Source organism: Schistocerca piceifrons, chromosome 1 (assembly GCF_021461385.2).
Source record: "Schistocerca piceifrons isolate TAMUIC-IGC-003096 chromosome 1, iqSchPice1.1, whole genome shotgun sequence".
Taxonomy (NCBI): Eukaryota; Metazoa; Arthropoda; class Insecta; order Orthoptera; family Acrididae; genus Schistocerca; species Schistocerca piceifrons.
The window spans coordinates 1,032,203,268-1,032,215,605 of NC_060138.1; the positions used below are offsets into that span (position 1 = coordinate 1,032,203,268).

The following is a 12,338-nucleotide window of genomic DNA, read 5'->3' on the forward strand; positions in this document are numbered from 1 at the left end:
TTAACAAGGCAGTTTGTAAATGAGCACGGAATTTTACTTGCATTACAAAAGAAAATTGCATCTAATTTCATAGATAAAAACACGATCAAAAAGGTTATTAGGTTTTATGAGGATGAAATAGCAGCTGTTACATACCTTTCAAAAAAGATTGTTTTTTTTTATGAAAGAAAATGGTAGTAAGGTTAAGAGACAAAAAAGGTTAATACTGTTTAATTTAAATGAACTAGTCATAGAATCCTGACAAGAAAATCCTGACATTAAAATTGGAAGGCCAAACTTTTGTGAGCTGAGACCGAAATGGGGTGTTGTCGTAGGGGCCTGTGGCACCCATAATGTTTGCTTTTGTTTGTATCACCAGAATGTAAAGTTGATGACAGATGTGGTCAATCTTAGAATTGACAATAAAGGCCTATTGGAAGTTGTAGTTTGCAATATTGACAGTTACAATTTATGATCATGGGAAAGTGTCAAGACTGTCCAGGCAAACAAACTTTTACATGACATGTTTGAGGAATCAGAAGAAGATGATTTGGTGACTGACAATATAGAATGCAAACGAGTTTTCTGAAGTGTTAGTAGCTAACCTTGAAAACCTGAAAATGCATCATTTTATTCCCAAAGCTCAGGGTAAATTTCTGAAGGACAAGAAGCAAACGTTCGCAGTTGATGAATGCTTAGTTCTTTCCGACTTTTGTAAAACCTATTCCTGTGTTGTACAATGGTACCACTGGGTAAAGAAACAGGCCACTGTTCATCAATTTGTGCTCTATTATAAGGATCAAGATTAGTAAAGGGTCACAGTTTTTGTGTCACAAGTGACCTCTTGAACACAATGCTACAGCAGTGCTTGCTATTCAACAACAGTTAACAAACTACATAATACAGCACCACCCTTCCATAAATGAACTGATCTACTTCTATGATAAAAAGTTATTCTGCAGCGGACCTATGAGAACCAGATTTTAAATTGTGAGGAAATACAAGAACTCTACAGCAGATACTTGGAGGAAAGGTTCAACACTCATCGGAAGACAAAAGGCACTTGATCTTTTCATTGTTTTATACCTCCCCTGATAGTGAGCATCATCAATGTGGAAAAATTGTACCACTGACACTTCAAAATTAGAACTCAGTGACTTGTGTTTATGGCGAACAGCGGTGGATTGCCAGAGTTGATAATATTGATTGACAAAACCAAGATGTGCATGTTACATTTTTCCACCCACCAGGACTAAGGACCACATTTAATAATGTTGAATAGGATCAAGTCTGGATGCCTGTTAAAAATGTACTGTGGAAGCTGTCTACCCTGGATTATACAACTGCGACTGGGTGATTTTTAACTTAAAGCCCAAAGTGAGTGAAGAAATTTCTCTGTTGTTCAATGAGCCACATAGTTAAATTGAATAAGGTGGAACAAGATAATGTAATGTAATCAGATGGCTCTTGCCCAAATTGCTTTTCTCATCTCACTGACATTTCGGCTGTTTCTACTGATAGCTAGACCATAGTATTCTGTGAGGTTTTCTGGTCATGATTCAGTGAGTCTCCCTTGGTGGTATTTGCTTTACCAACAGAGAGTTTTTTCCCCTATCATGTCCTTGCAGAGTTTCCTATGTCCTCCATTCTCTTCTGCACCTGTCATATACATCCCGGTCCTTAAATTTCAGTTACACCATATGGTGTAGCAGCCACAATAGCAGCCACAACAGTTAAATCCTTTAGAGTCACCATTACCAAGATAAGGAATATATTGCACACCATGTATAACAATTGACCTACTAAAAACAGACTTCTCCCTAGCTTTCCATACTGCCACTGTAACCTTCAAAGTTTTTGTCATATTTGTGTTCATTTATTTTATTGGTGTAACTTTGATTTTTATTGGCATAACCTTGTCAGTGTTTTGTAAGACATTCATAGTCCAGCACGTTGCTTGTATCTACAGACAAAACTGTGACAACTCCATTCAGTGATATGTGGAATCTCTAGCACCAGATGCCATCCAATGTAGCCTCAGTATCTGTAGATTGTCAAATAACAGTTTCTCTTGCGATATTCTGCCTAGATGTTTCAATGACTTCAATTAGGGTGTTCTGCTAATGTTTATAATAGCTCTGAAATGTGAATGGTGGCAGCAGGAGATCCAGGATACCACAAAATACCTGGGCTGCTTTTGTTCCCTTCGCAATAGATGCCATGGCATAAGCAAGGCAAAAATTCACTTCACTATATTTTGTGCATGTTACAGAAGATGTCATTGCACATTTCATTACTTAGCACACTTGATACTCTGCTCCAATTTTGCTGGTTAGGCCTTTTCTCTTATGTATGTTCTCACTAGATGTAAGGGATTTTTCACTGTTACAATGTTTACATGCAGCAATTGAAAAAAGCAATTCTTAAAGCTTGCCTGAAGCTCTCGCTGGTGAACTTTTGCTTCTCTGCGGCATAACAATTTCTTCATTTTTATGATTTCCAACAATGTGCTTATGTTAATTACCATTAAATTTAAGAGTGCAATAAAACATCTTCGTTTTTTGCATTTCACAATGTAAAATGGTTGAAACACGCAGTTACGATGACAAGTCTACAACATGAATGCATGCGAAAAACATAGGTGAACTCAAGTAATCTACTTTTATCGACAGAAAGATCGATTGCAATAAATCCTTGCTCATAGGACAGTTGATATGTTCTTCAAGAATATTACACAAATGAGTTGCTTTGGGAATAGCAATGAAAAAATAAAATAATGAGACATTGTAGGCAATGTTTTGTGTTCGACAGTAGTGTGGCAGCTAGGCATTTGTGCACGGCATCTGCTGTAGAAAGGCACTTAAACACAAAAATGATGAAGCACTATCCATAATGTATATATTTTTAGAATTGGGAAGAATCATAGACATTTATAAAAAGAAAAGAAACCATTTGTTGGGCCCTTATGACGTCCAGGTGACCTTAAGCTTTTTTCTGTTCAACTATGGTGGGACATGTGGAGCAGATGCTTAGGAGAACACCCCATTAAAAAAATGGTTTATGCTGCTATCCATAGTTCATGAGCATTTGTAATTTGAGGAAGCAGATGAAGTATTCTGATTATTTCATGCATTTGAAGGAAATGGGCACAATTGGGGAAATCGGAGGCTCACTGATGGGCTATACAACACAGTTATTATTATCACAGGTATTGTTCATACCTAGAAGTATGTGAAATGTGGGGATTTTTATGTTTTGAGTATCTGCAAAATAGAACAGGAGAAGCATTTCAAAGATATTTACAGTGTCACCATACAGAACACTATCAAATGAAAATCAGTGAACGAAACTGGCCAGAGAACACACTCAATGATAAGGCAATAAGGAGTCAAACAATAGCCAATCAAAAATTCTGAGAATTGGGTTGAAAAGGCTGAGAGAAAAGGTGGAGACTGAATGTTCCTCTAGCAATTCCTATGGCTTTTTTATTTCAACAGGTCCAGAGGTTGTGTATTGAAAAGCTGGAATATCATGTTTGCATATTGTCAGTAATGGAGCTGGGATCTGGTTCAAATGGAAATGGTGATCAAGCAGTCTGTTTTGATCTTGGAAGCCCTGCAAAACCTTGTGTGTAGGGACTGGAGAATTTTACATAAAAGATAGCACAAAAAATAATTCAAAATCGACAGTTCATACTGATGTAACACAAATCAACAGTTTCTACAAATTACAGTTAAAATTGACATTTTTTCACATTCTAATGGAAAAATTTAATAAATGTGAAGGATTTTACTGATATTGATAACTGTTAATGTTGAAATTGGATCTTGATATTTGTCCTCAGCACTTAGATACCTATATAACCTTAAACTGGCCATTCATTTTGTGATTAAAAACTAATGCCTAGATGTGGGTCAGCTGGTAACAGCTCTTTCTGCTGAAGTAAAATTTCCTGATTCTTTTGTGTAACACATTTATTTATTTTTTATTTATTTATTTTCTGTACATATAACAAAAAGTTTTCGGACATTGTCAGTAAAATTTAGATTACATTACACATATACAGTAAAATATTTACATTCTTTCATAACAACATATGGATCAGACACATGTCTGTACACATTATTTTTCAAAAGGGCACTACAAGTAGATTCCTCTATAGTGTAACACAATTTAGCTTATATTTATAATAGTACACTACACATAATACAGTGTATAATTACATTCTTTCATACCACTGATAGATCAGAGACATTGTGTATATACGCTGTTTTCCAAGATGGCACTGCAACTTAAAGTCCTCTATAGAGTAACAACACTTCTCTATTAATAATTGCTTCAGTCTTCTGTTTAGCATATTTAGATTTACTTTCTTGAGTTCACAGGGTAGCACATTGTAGAAAATTGCTCCCATTCTGTGTGGGCTGTGGTCTGTTGCCTTTTTATTGGTCACAATTCTATGAAAATTTTTCCCTTCCCCGTGTATCATAGTTGTGTACATTACTGTTTCTCATATTAAATTCAGGATTTTGTTTCACGAACATGACTGTCTGCAGTATATACATGGAGTACACCGTAAGAATTTTATATTTATATATTTTCTAAAGATGTCTCTACAAGGCTCTCTCTTCTTTACCTTGGCTACCGTTCTTACTGCCTTTTTTTGTAATCTAAAAAGTCTATCTATATGAACTGCTGATTCCCCACCCCATATCTCAATACCATACTGAATGTGCAGATGAATTAACCCAAAATATATTTGCCTTAAAGTATCATGGTCCAAGAAGGCTGAGACTCGTTTCAGTAGATACACATTTCTACTGATTTTCTTGCAAATATTATCTGCATGGTCTTTCCATGATAAGTGTTCATCAACAACGATACCCAAAAATTTAAGTGAATTTGCATATGCAAGACCCAATGGAGATGTAAATACAGTATCAGGTATGGCAGCATTATAACTGTGGATGAACTTCATTATTGCCGTTTTGTCTTTATTTACAAGAAGCTTGTTTGCTATAAGGTATGCGGACAGAGTATTGAAACTGATCTCGGTACTGTTAGCTGCAGACTGGATATCACTGCCACAGCTAATGAAGGATATGTCATCGGCATAGCTTACAACCATGCAATTTTGAGGTTCAAATAAGTTATTTACATATATAAGGAACAGAAAAGGCCCTAGTATGCTTCCTTGAGGCACGTCATGTTGAAGTGTCCTGAAGTTTTGATTTGGTTGTTAGGAGCTGCTCATTATTTTGATAAGTTAGCTTTACACACTTCAACCCGTACTCTTCTAGCTTACACAGAAGAATGGTATGATTCACAGTATCAAAGGCTTTACTCATACGTAGGACAGTGCCTATTACCTTGTCACTTTTGTCCAGCTTATTTAATATTTCATGTATAAAAGATGCTACTGCTGTTGTAGTAGATCTCCCATTTCTGTATCCATGTTGTAGGTTGTTTAACAGATTGTGTTTGGTGAAATATGATTCAACTTGATTTAGTATTACTCTCTCTCTAACAATTTGCCTAGTTCTGACGTTAATGATATTGGCCTGTAGTTTTTAGTGTCTGTTTTTAATCCCTTTTTATGCACTGGTATAATTTCAGTAATTTTCAAAAGGTCAGGGAATACTCCATTTCTGAGGGAGGTATTTATCAAGTGAGTCAGGGGTTTCACTAATTCATCCCTGCATTCCTTTAGCTAAATGTCATCCCAGCCACAAGACATTTTTGGTCGAAGTACTGATGTGATTGCTAGGACGACCCTCTCAGTAATGCCGTGGATATAAAAGGGCTGGCTAGATTTTCCAAGACTAAAATTTTGTGGCTTGACATGAACTTCATTTGTACCAACTGTACTGAACTTTTGTATAAATTTCTCACACACTTCTTTTGGGTCATTTATTTCTTCACCATTTTCTTTTAATGTGTTATGTTGCTGTGTTCATAAGAATTCTGTTTCTGACTTTCTTTATGCATTATTTTCCAGGCAGTTTTACTGATACAGCTAGAGTTCCTTATTTCAGAGGTATATTTCTGTGCTTTTAGGTTAGTCAAGGACTCTCTGTATATTTTTCTGGGCAGTTTATATTTTGTTGAGAAATATTGTAGTTTAGTATCTCTAAAAAGTATATAGCAATCTTTCATTTTCTCCCTCAGTTCAATAATTTCAGAAAGGAGATTCTCGGCTTTATGGTTTACACCTTTATTTACTTTTTTAACTAAAGCACAGGTTTCATTTAAAGTGTTACTGAATAACTTATAGAAATATTCCCATTTTTCATTCATTTCAGTTGCATTGTACACTGGTTCCCATTTTTCATTCCCTAATGCCATCTTAAGTTTAGAATAATTAAATTTTCTTTTATATATAAATGTATCACTTTCAGTTACATCTATGTTCCCAACATCAATTTCCATAGTAAGGGCTCTGTGATCACAAATGTAGTTTTCTAAGGTCTTAACATTTACTTTCTCTTTTCCTACATTTGTGAGAACATGGTCAATACATGTCTTCATATTTGCAGTGACTCGTGTGGGTTCTGAGTTCATTTGTTTAAAGTTATAACACTGTAATACATCCATATAGCGCAAATAGTTAACACTATTATTTAATGAGTCTATGTTGATGTCTCCAACAAGCAACAAGTGTTTTTTATACATTGCTGTCCCCTCCAGCAAGTCCTCTAGGCAATTCAGAAACTCTTCTGTGTTACTTCCAGGTGACCTATACAGTGCTGCTGTAATAAGGCTGTTGTTTCCATACTTCAGGTTTACTGCTGCAACCTCAAATACCATTTCAGTACTCAGATCATCTATCCATTTAACTTTTTCACATTTTACACCATTTCTAGTATAAATGCCTACCCCACCACTTTTGTGTGTCTTTCTGCAGCACAAGTTTATAAGTTCGTAACTTTTTAGCCTGTAACCATATGATTCCTCTTCCTTGCACCCCAATTCACTCGCTAGGAAGAGGTGTGGCTTAGTTTCATTTAGGTAAATAGTCAGCTGCTCTGTTTTATTAGTTACATACTGGACATTCTGATATGCAAGGGTTAATTTATTATGCTTTCCTCTAAAAAACCATCATTGTCTACTTTGTGACTGAGAATTCTGTTTAAATCGTCTTTTTCTTTGGTAATTTCCCATACTTTGTCCCACAAGAGTTTTTTGCCTTCAGAATTTAGGTGCATACCATGTCTGGTATGTAGGCTTCTTTTCAGTTTGCCTATATCTAATATTTTAGATTTGCCAAAATGAGCACACATTTGTTTCATTTTAATGTTTGTTTTCCGAATCAACTTATTTACACACGAATTGTACCTGTGAGGCAGCGTTGTAATAATGGTGTTTCGTGATTCATTTGCTTCTCCGAAGTTTTCCAGGCTTTCTAGGCAGTTTCGTTCTTCATTTCTTGCGATGTCATTGGCACCAGTATACACACTACATATTCATTCTCCTCTTTCTTGTTTCCCTGCAGGTCGACATCAGTAACAGATTTCGTACGTGCACATGGTTTCACTCTTCGTATTGCTTGGATATCTTTATAATTGTCCTGTAAAACACTCGCCAAATTTCTGCTGTGGCTGTCTGTTAATAAGATAACATTGCACCTTTTTTTCAACAGTTTGACGATTGTATTTTATACCATTTTTTTGTTTGTTTCTCCAGTGCATAGTTTACAAAATTCGTTTTCACCACATTTCACACTTTCACATTTATCACTATTGGTTTGTGGTAAGAGGTGAGGCACAGGTAGGGCAAATCTAACTGTTTTGCGTGAGTTTTCACTTTTTTTGCTGTGAAGATTACTTTTTGTAACGCTTTCCATAGAGACACTCGAATTTACCTCATATTTCGATCCAGTCACTTTACTACAGTTTTCGGAATAAAGGATATTAAAATTGTTTTCACTCTCGAAACTTGGTTTACTCACTGTAGGTGACATTTTTTTGCCTTGTGCTTTACATTTGCCGTTCACTGTCTTCCATTCCATCGACTAATAATTACTAACTTTCGGCAGTACACTAATTCTTTGTTTCGACCTAAGCTCCATATTTTCATGCCTTAGGCTGTCATTTTCTCTTCTTAATCCTAAGGTTACTGATTGTAAACTTGAAATACGTTCACTATACATTTTAAGTTCATCTTTGCACTTCAGACAAGTGATCTTTTTAACTATATCACTGTAATTTAGTTTAGCAGTAACATCATGTACATCTATACTTGCCGCCATCATAGAAACAACATCCTGTTTTAGAAAAATCTTTAATGTCTTTAATGTGGTACATTAATTAAACTGCATATTTTCATAGTATGCAAGTACAAATACAAAAGCCACCAAATACAACACTTTAGCTTTCTCAATCACATAAATCATTGTTTTGCTTCATTCAGTTACTCAGGCCATGCTACGGATTACGCTGCCACCATAGATTTCATATCACAAAATAATAGAAAAATATTGAGTAAATATTGTGGTAAACATTCGGAGTGTTCTCTTGTACCCCCAGAAACACATTTGCATGATGTCACTTGTTCTGTGGTGATAGGTTGATAGAAGCAAACTAACCAGGTGCCATGTCACTTTGTGTGTTTTTGAAACTGAAATGCTGTTTTCAGCAGTTGTCATGTTTATGTTTATGTGTTAGGAAAATATGCAGTTTAATTGATGTGGAAAATAAAAGCCCTCTCCAAAATAAATTGTGTTTGATACAGTTTACTGTAAAAAAAGTTTTGGGAAATAAGACATCTTCGGGTAAAACTGTTAACTCTTTTTCCTGTTTAAAATAGTTTGAAGGCAGATACATTATTATGGGCAAAGGAATTGTTAGTGATGAAACTGGCAGACTGATGAAAAGCATGAAGAGAAGTTCTTAGGTAGAGGTGAAGGAAACAGCAAAACGCATTGTGCTTGTGAAAAGTGTTGGGTGGCATCTTTGAACTAGGCTGTCAACTCTTATGGTCACAGATACATGAAGGTCTGTGTTTACAGCAGTAGGTTCTAGTTTCAACTTTAGGATGATGATGATCATGATGATGGCCTGGCAAAGAGCTTGTTATGTATACGTGGAATGACAGATCCCTGTAGTGTAGACGTTCGGTAACAATACAAATCCCTTCAGATTTTAGTTAAATAGCAGCTTTTCATGCCAGTGGAAAATATGGACATTGTCAAAAGTCTGCTGTTGTACTGAAGGCAATTTGGCTTCCATGTTCGAATGTAGACTCAGAGTGGCAGTTTTCACAATACACAGATTGTCTCATTTATCTTGACCACCCCAAATAACTTTTTGTCCAGGAGCAAATAAAAAATGTGTCAAGCAATTGTTTAGCTATCATCGTAATTTCCTCTCTTGTAACCTGATTCATTACAAAATATGGACAGCAGGGTGTCTCTTTTTTAAAAAAATAGCATCCTATGTTTTTTTATCAGCTTCCTTCATCAACCTGCTCAGAAATGTACCACAAGGCAACATTCATGTAAACATGACGTTGTTAAAAAAACCGACACAAAACCGACTTTGACTCCTCTGTACTAGCACAAGGTGCAGGTAGCCAGAACAACATAATTCATCCAGTTGCTGAAGCTGACAATAAACAAATGGAAACACAAGGAATATGCACAGTAGTCATTCAGTTAACCATCTTCAGTTGAAGAGTAAAAAATGGAAATTTCGTGTGACTAGGGCCTCCCGATGTGATGCCACTTAAGCGGCTTGTGCATCGATGGGGAAGAGTAGACCGTGTAACAATGAACAGAAGATAGAAATGCTGCCCATCCATGAAGAATGTAAGTTATCAGAACAGAAATTGCAATAATGCTTTCTTGTTCAGGGTAAAGGTATGAGGAGTACAGTACTGCAGAACTTTTAAACATTATGCTGTGCACAGTAAGTGCAGTCCTTGATTAAAATCTTCATAATCATTAATTTTTTTTTTTTTTATTATGTTTGAAATCAGGCATAACGCCACTCAGGCGGAGAAACTCTAGAGAGATTGATAGCCTACAGAAACCTACTTTCTCACATTATTGCAATTACTGTTCTGCTAACTTATGCTCTCCTTAGACAAGTAACATTTCTGCCTTCTCATTATTGCTGTACATCATACTCATATAAATCGTCAATTGAAGATGATTGTCTGAATGACTGGCATGCATTTTCCTAGTGTGTGTAGGTTCCCCCCCCCCCCTTCCCCCCTTCCCCCCCCCACCCCCCTACACCCCCCCCCCACCCCCCACCCCCCCACCCTCTGTCAACTCCAGCAAGTGGACAAGTTACAATACCCCAGGTACTTTCACTGTGAGGTTGTACAGGAGAGCCAAAAGTCAGTTTACGAGCTCTCTTCAGCTATAAGCGCTTTGCTTCGAACTCTTAGGTCCGACAACGTGGGTACCTGGAATGAAAGAAAATAAAGTGACAAACTAGCACTTATTTGGGACTTCCATCAAGAGTTTGTCAATAATTGCCTTGCTCACTATAATGTCAGCGAGTTTGTCATTATTGATGAGATGTTGCATCCTTTCAGAGGACGCTGCAGATTTGTATAGTATATCCTTAATAAGCCTGAAAAATATGGGATCAAGATTTATGCCTTGTGTGATGCCAAAACATTTTACACCATGAATTTTGAAACTTACTGTAGCAAGCAGATGCCAGGACCCTACCTGAAATCTAACAAGCCTGATGACATTGTGCAAAGATTAGTGACACCAATTGAGAAGACAGAAATCTTATGACTGACAGTGACTACAGTAGCTACCCTGTGGCTGAAAATCCCCTCGGCAAAGATTTGACTTCCTCGGAAACCATGGGGGGGGCGGGGGGAGGCCAGGGGGGGGGGGGGGGGGAATACCTCAAGAATTCTATGCAAATAAAACCCGAGAAGTTCAGTCATGCCTCTTCGGTTTTCAAGATGGTGTTTTATGGTCTCGACTGTTCCTAAAAAGAATGAAGTTGTGATTTTTTTTTTTTTTTTTTTTTTTTTTTATCGACAATGCACGGCACAAATGAAATGAATCAAGAGACTAAGAAATCTAGAGTGAATTTGGACTACAATACTACCAAAGGAGGAGTTGACACTGTAGATCAGATGTGCTCATCCTACAGTACTTCCAGAATAACGCGACGATGGCTACTTGAACTTTTCTACAGACATCTAGAAATTGCTGGGATAAATGCAAACATTATTTTCAAATTCAACAATCCCAGTAATAAAGAAATAAGACAAATGTTTTTGAAACATCTTGCTCTGGACCTAATGGAAGAACATTTGAATCAACAAACGTTACTTGAGACACTTCCCAAGGATATTCACACCTTCTTGACCGAGTATAGGCACAAAGAAGAGAAGACCAAGGAGCCAACAAAACCTGAAATTTGTTACATATGTGGCAGACATAGAAACAACAGAACCAAAACAGTATGTATGAAATGCAAGAAACATAGTGTCACAGATACAAAATGTGTGAAATGTGAAAGTGAGCTGCAGATGGAAGTTGACTAATTTATTCACAAGCATTAACACGAGTGGGAGTTTATGAATGCTCCATTATTTCATAACATGTTCCCTTGTTACTTTCTTTTCACATGAATCACTGCAATTAAGTGATATAATTAAAAGAACAATGAAGGCAGTAAAGAATATCAGCTTGTTATAAATTGCAATGACAATAATAGACAATTGTGAAGGCAACAAATAAATAAAAGATTATTTTTATAGAGCCATGTAATGTTATGTTGTGTTTTCTCCAATTAAATGTAACTGGCGATTATATAAAGATTATTTTTCCTTAGGTTAAAAATGTAACACTAATTGTGGTGTAAAAGCCACAATGCGCCAACTCATGGAACTATGAAAGGCATGCCCACCGAAGGGTTAAAGAATGTATAACAATAGTTACTTAAACAATATTGTGATAAGGAAGGCTGCTACTCACCATATAGCAGAGATGCTGAGTTGCAGATAGGCACAACAAAAAAATTTTCACACTTAAAGCTTTCGGCAATGGCCTTTGCCAAATATAGACACACACACACACACACACACACACACACACACACGCACACACGCACAACTCTCACACACGACTGCAGTCCTAGGCAACTAAAACCACACTGTGAGCAGCAGCACAAGTGCATGACGGGAGTGGCGACTGGATGGGGAAAGGTCTAGGCTGGGGTGGGGAGGGGAGGGGAGGGATAGTATGCTGGGGATGGCAGACAATGAAGTGCTGCAGGTTGGGCAGCAGGCAGGGGAGAGGTGGGGTGGGGGGGGGGGGGGGGAAAGAGTAGCAGAAAAGGAGAGATGAAGAGAGAAATAGAAAAAATAAATAATCCCCCCTC

At 36.9% G+C, this 12,338-nt stretch overlaps 1 protein-coding gene across 2 annotated transcripts in view; it reads left to right on the top strand.

Moving 5' to 3' along the window:
* The window catches only part of LOC124724436 (mitogen-activated protein kinase kinase kinase 4), a 209,989-nt gene that overhangs the window by 170,188 nt on the left and 27,463 nt on the right, over positions 1 to 12,338 (top strand). The gene's annotated exons all lie outside the window — the stretch shown is intronic.